This window comes from Dendropsophus ebraccatus, chromosome 7 (assembly GCF_027789765.1).
Source record: "Dendropsophus ebraccatus isolate aDenEbr1 chromosome 7, aDenEbr1.pat, whole genome shotgun sequence".
NCBI lineage: Eukaryota > Metazoa > Chordata > Amphibia > Anura > Hylidae > Dendropsophus > Dendropsophus ebraccatus.
The window spans coordinates 132,373,703-132,380,738 of record NC_091460.1 but is presented as its reverse complement, the minus strand read 5'-3'; the positions used below and the strand labels follow the sequence as shown (position 1 = coordinate 132,380,738).

At 35.7% G+C, this 7,036-nt stretch overlaps 1 protein-coding gene across 1 annotated transcript in view; it reads left to right on the top strand.

Moving 5' to 3' along the window:
- The first annotated feature begins 1,477 nt into the window (after window positions 1-1,477).
- PITX2 (paired like homeodomain 2) overlaps window positions 1,478-7,036 on the top strand; it is a 25,472-nt gene continuing 19,913 nt past the window's right edge. Inside the window, exon 1 of the mRNA XM_069978513.1 lies at window positions 1,478-1,528. The gene's annotated coding sequence lies outside the window, so the exon portion shown is untranslated. The remainder of the gene's footprint in view (window positions 1,529-7,036) is intronic.

The following is a 7,036-nucleotide window of genomic DNA, read 5'->3' as shown; positions in this document are numbered from 1 at the left end:
ATGATGAAAGACAGCATCGTGCATATCGACTATCGCCTTCTATCAAACTAAGCGATTATCGGCTGTAACAGCCAATATTGGCTAAATATGGCCAATAATCATTTAGTGTAATAGGGCCTTAAAGTGTCACTGTCCTTTAAAAGATATTTGCAGAAATCAATAGTCCAGGCGATTTTAAGAAACTTTGTAATTGGGTTTATTAGCCGAAAAATGCATTTTTATCATGAAAAAGCAGTTTGAAGCTCTCCCCCCTGTTTTTATTGCTTTCTATGAACATGGGAGGGGTGGAGGGAGATGAGGCATCAAAACAGGGCAACAAAGAGTTAATTTACAGCTACTTCAACGGGGGCTATGTCCTCTGAAGTCAGCACTGACCTCTTTGTAATGCTTTGTTCTCTGCTCTCTTCCTCCTCCCCCCTACGCTCTCCATAGATTTGACAGGGCATGTCTGATGTAAACTAGTCGAGATTTCCTGATAATGAGCAGTGAATGAGAGAGAGGAGGGAGGGGGGGACTTGGGGAAAGTCTTTTTGAATACAGATAATGACATATTTGCCTAATAAACCCAATTACAAAGTTTCTTAAAATCGCCTGTACTATTGATTTCAGCAAAAAAAAATTAAAGGACAGTGACACTTTAAGATCAGACCTGCCAATCACACTTCAGCCTTCTCATTGCAGTCATTACAGGGAATACAACAATGAACAGTACAAAGTGTAAGTATGTCATCTGCCTTTATTGTGCACAATCAGTTTTTTTGTATAAAGTATAAATATTGATTAGCTGTACTTCTTGAAAGTTGCTTTATATACAGCTATATTTCTCCAGTCAGAACTCCAAAAGGCAGAACTCCCAGTATTGTCCCCTTGCAGAGTCTTGGAGGTGATTTGCTGGTTTGCTGGCAGATTGAAGTCTCCTTGCATTAAGTGGCAAAGCTCAGGGGAGGCCACAGAGTGAGCACATGACTCTGTCACTATTACACTGGTTATGATATCTGATCGAAACCTATTCTTCTCATCTAGTGCTGATTTATTTCACTGAGTAAAAACACCAAGTCAAGAGTTGAAGGTTAAAGCGCTTTTTGATATAATGCACTGTAGATGAAGTCAATCGATTGACAGACTCCTGGCCAAGAGAAGGGGGATCTGGCTCACACATCCCTGCTGCTGCTCTTCCTGAAGGAGAAGAGGCTGAAGAAGTTTGCAGAATAATTTAAAAAGTTTAAGTGTGAGTTGCTTGAGTTGATGTGGTAATTAAGACATAGTGAAGATCTCGGTCAGGTCACCTCTTTTCTCAGATCAGAGACCCATCAGAAATTCTTTCAAGTGTCCTTCTGCGTCGCCAAAGATGACAACAGCAAATCAATAAGTGTTTGAAATGAAAGGGGATGCTGGCTAACCCCTGAGGCAACACACTTCACATCACCAGCCTGCTTGTCTCTCAACTTCCAGATTCCTCCACAGAGAACTCCCATCAAGAACAAGGAGCTCAGGATCTTTGGGGTCTTCAGACACAGGTATTATACAGGTGAGTCTCCTCCATTCCTATAAGTTAATCACATGGGGATGGTAGTCCCATCTCAGAGACTACTAGCCAACAAATCACAATTCACTATAGATATTTCTTTAAAAAAAAAAATGCATTAATTTTTTTATTATTTATTCTTCATTTATTTTTGCATTTATTTATTTTTATTTATTTATTTATTCTTTATTTATTTATTATATCGTTTTATTGTTATTATACCCCTATAATAGTATGAATGATTCAGGAGAATGTATGTGTATTATATACACACAAATATTTGTACATATGTATATCTGCAATGTATCATTGAACTCTTGTATGAGTTAAATTGCAATACATATATATATATATATATATATATATATATATATATATATATATATATATATATATATATACATATATACTTGCAATGTGTGTATAATTGAACAGTTTGTATGAGTTAAATTGCAATACTTGTACGTGTGTGTGTGTGTGTGTGTGTGTTATTATTATTATTATTATTATTATTTATTTCTTTTTTATTATTTTTTTATTAAATACTTGTACATCTGTATACTTGTATACTTGCAGTATAAATCTTTTTCAGCTTAAAAGCCAATATATGCACTTAGATCTACAATATTATATGTATAATTGTACATGTATGTATAATGTAATGATATTGTGTGAATGGGTATTATTCAGCAAACACTGAAGACAATTTAATTCACACTGAACACAATTGAGTTCACTTGTCTTTAACCCTTTTAGTGAGACTTGTGGATCCTTAAGCATGCAAATTGCATTAGAGCAGACAGCTATATTACACAAGAGCTCTTGCCCATGATATATGCTTGTCCTTATTACCTTCTTGTTCCAGTCCTAAGCTCCCCCCTCTATATTATATCACATTTATAATAAAGCAGTCATCTAGATCTGTCCTCTGCTGCAAATGGAGAGCAGGATGCAATAAGATATTACAAAACAATTAAATATCGCTAAAACACCAGGGCATTTGGCTGGATTGGGCAGGGAAAAGCACAAAGGGTAGATAATTTTAATTTATATGCAGATCCATTAAGCTCTTAAAATGTTTTCTTTTTTTTTTCTTTTTTTTTTTTTTTTTTCTTCTCCCAGTGTGTGATTGTGTTCCAGGGACTGCATGGATGGGTAACCCTGAATGAGCACATTATTATCACTACAGGGATGACAATTTTCCAACAGCCTCCAAATCAATACTGTTTGGAGTTGTTAAACAGATAGCGATTTGCTATTTACATATACCTGCTTGTTGTCAGGTCTAATGCCTGCCTGGGTATATAGATCATAATCCATCACGGATGGGAGGAAACCACTCACTTAAATAGGAAATCACAGCAGCCCATAAAGAGGGAAGAGGGAAGACAGGTGGAAGTGATAGATATCTGTCAGGGATTATTTCACTTTCAGCATATTCTCTAATTATACTGCAGGGCTGAGGAATTATTGTTCTGCAAGTTGTTTCTGCTGCTATTATATAGGAGCTTTGTGAGAAGGGATTCTGCTGCTGTGTATATGGCTGTTATACAGAGGAACACTACAATATATTCTTGGCTGAGTATAAAGAGAAATATACATATATAGGGAAGCTACAGAAATAACTTCTCACATGGCTGTTATGGGGGTTGGATAACTTTATGGAAATTCATCTATCTATTATCTACAGTATCTATCTATCTATCTATCTGCTATCTATCTATCTATCTCCTATCTATCTATCTATCTATCTCCTATCTATCTTCTATCTATCTATCTATCTGCTATCTATCTATCTATCTCCTATCTATCTATCTATCTCCTATCTATCTTCTATCTATCTATCTATCTATCTCCTATCTATCTATCTTCTATCTATCTCCTATGTATTTGTCTATCTATCTATCTACCTGCCTACCATCTATCTATTATCTATCTCTCTATCTATCTATCTATCTATCTATCTATCTATCTATCTATCTCCTATCTATTATCTATCTATCTATCTATCTCCTATTTAACTATTTATCTTATATGTATCTATTATCTTATCTATCTATCTAGTATCTATCTACCTGCCTATCATCTATCTATTGTGCATGGCCTGTCTGCCCCAGATGCTTTGCTTGCATTATCCATCTATCTATCTATCTATCTCCTATCTATCTATCTATCTATCTATCTATCTATCTATCTATCTATCTATCTATCTATCTATCTATCTATCTATCTATCTCCTATCTATCTATCTATCTATCTATCTATCTATCTCCTATCTATCTATCTATCTATATATATATATATATATATATATATATATATATATATATATCCTATCTATCTATCTATCTATCTATCTCCTATCTATCTATCTATCTATCTATCCATCTATTATCTATCTATCTATCTATCTATCTAACTCCTATCTATCTATCTATCTATCTATCCATCTTCTATCTATCCATCTCCTATCTATCTATCTATCTATCTATCTATATATATATATATATATATCCTATCTATCTATCTATCTATCTATCTATCTATCTATCTATCTATCCATCTCCTATCTATCCATCTATATATCTCCTATCTATCTATCTATCTCCTATCTCCTATCTATCTATCTATCTCCTATCTATCCATCTATCTGGCCTGGCACAGAGCAGGAGTCAGGGACCAGTGTGGATGGTGTCTGATCTGACCCTGTCCTCCCCCCTAGCAGCATGTCTAATGTTCTATTCCTTGGTGGTTCAGGGACATTAATTAGTTCTTTAATGGGAGTATGACTAAAAATGTAAAAGAAGGATTAGGAGCGTGAAACGTATGTGCCGCCTGTTCACACACTCCGGCGGTGGATGGAGATCAGGCAGCAGCGTCTGCTTCTTCAGGGGCCATTTCCATCTCTCACCAGCTGCTCACTTCACTTGCATGCTGGGCTCTGGGGCAGGGGCAATCTACCCTGACTTCTTCTTATTACCCACATTACTATTGTCATCAGAACGGCTGGGACATGTCACTATGATCACTAGAGGATTCCACAATGTACAGTAAGATGCCGACAGGTTTCTCACCAGTGTGGAGCTCTGTATAATGGCAGGGATGTGCCCAGTATTACTGGCCTTTGTGACTCCATTACAGTACAGTATAGGTAATATTTCACCGAAGATTTGGGGATTAATATAGTGACATTGGAGTGACATTGGGTAACATTGAGTGACAGCTCTTTGGGTGACATTTAGTGACATTGAGTGACAGCTCTTTGAGTGACATTGGGTGACCTACATTTCCCCTAGTGGGCACACTCAGGCCTGCTGTCCATAGTATGACCTGCATATATGTCTATATGTGCATATATATATATATATATATATATATATATATATATATATATATATATATATATGTACATAGTATGTCTATGGTCACACTCATCCCATCTATAACCCTAGGACAGTATGCCCTTCACACTTAGGTCACACTCAGGTCACACCTTACATCAGGGTTAGGGAACCATGGCTCTCCAGCTGTTTTAATCTTCATCTATTAGACTTTAATCCGACCCAAGTGCAACAGTGGATCAATGACAATAATACTTGCCTGAATAGGGATGGGGAACCTTGGCTCTCCAGCTGTTGCAAAACTACAACTCCCATCATGCCTGGACAGCCTTTGGCTGTCCAGGCATGATGGGAGTTGTAGTTTTGCAACAGCTGGAGAGCCAAGGTTCCCTACCCCTGTATTACATACTGCAGACTTCCCTGCGCCTTAAGGTACTATACTTCACACTGTGGGCACTCAGGTCATGTTCTTTACTGTACACACTTACCTTGGCAAACTGTGAACACTGTGCCACACCTATGGCTGCAGCTCATGCTATGGTCAAACTAATGTCAACTTTTGTTCTACATACTTACCTGTGGCCCCATACCCTAACACTCTGCAGTATGACCTGCACCTCACACACTGCTCACACCTGGTATCCTTTGAGCCTATGGACAGACCTGCTATCCTGTTTAGACTTATCACATCCAAACACTTTGGACATACTCACCTATTCTTACATACACTGTGGTCTCAGTCTGAACCATACCCCCCCCCCCCCCCCCCAGACTGTGGATGGACCTCAATACTCACATTAGGCTAAAACTCTGGCAACTTGGCATTTGCTCAGTCTGCCCTATGACCAGCAACATAATCTATGCCAATTCACAATCGTGTAAATGATACATCAGGTCAATGACCTCTCTTCATCATCAGAGGATATACATAAAAACACATTTAACCAGTTCTCAACTCAGACAGAATAAAAAATCATCTTGGCAATGAAAAAAAAAAAAAATATATATATATATATATATATATATATATATATATATATATATATTTATATATCTGTGGCCATCTAAGCAGACACGTCCATTTTATCATTCTAGCATAGGCTGTGGTGTGGCAGGCGGTATATACTGTATATACTGTACATAGATAGCGGCTGCTCCTTGCACATTCTTCACATACTTTGCTGTAGGATCAATGAGGCGGCCGGTGTCTGTTCTGCACAAACCAATAATCACATAGATACATGGATACTGCAGGATGGAGACTGGAGACTGGGGACAAGGACACCATCCAGGAGGACTGTATGACGATTTTCCTATACATGTACCCTGGCTAGATATGGGACTATATATATTATGTGGACTACATATTATAGACGGTCGTTGGAGTATTGCATAAAACCTAAAAATACAATTAAAATATAGAATGGACTTTACAGTATACAGATTGATCAGCCAGTCTATAATTATTCATAGGTTAAACAAAATATAACAATTCTTTAAATGTGCTCAAAGATATAAATATATATATATATGTGTGTGTGTGTGTGTGTGTGTGTTTGTGTATATGTGTGTGTATGTATATATATATATATATATATATATATATGTATGTATAATTTCTATCATGTTTCTATATATATATATATATATATATATATACATATATATATATATATATATATATATATATATATATATATATATATACCATGTAAACATATATAAACATTATTCTGGTTGGTTGGTTGGTTAATTGATTCCTAGATGATACACAGGTTTATATTCGTACACTAATTTATAGATTAGGACATAATTACTCATTTTTAATATTTTGCGTTAATGTAAACATTATTAAATGATTACTGCTTAACTATTGCTATTATGTTATATTGGTGTATAGAGTTGTTACGTTGTACATATTATTATTATTTGTAATAATAATAATAATAATAATAATAATAATAATAATAATAATAACATCAACAATAATAATAATAATAATAATAATAATAATAATAATAATAATATTGTACAATTTCCAGAACAGATAGATGTGTGCATGCGTCCTAGAGGAGTCTTCCATCGCACTGACCCCACAATCACTGACCCCATGTGAACTTTTACTTTTCCATACACAATATAGGACGTTTTTTCATTTCTGTCCAGCATC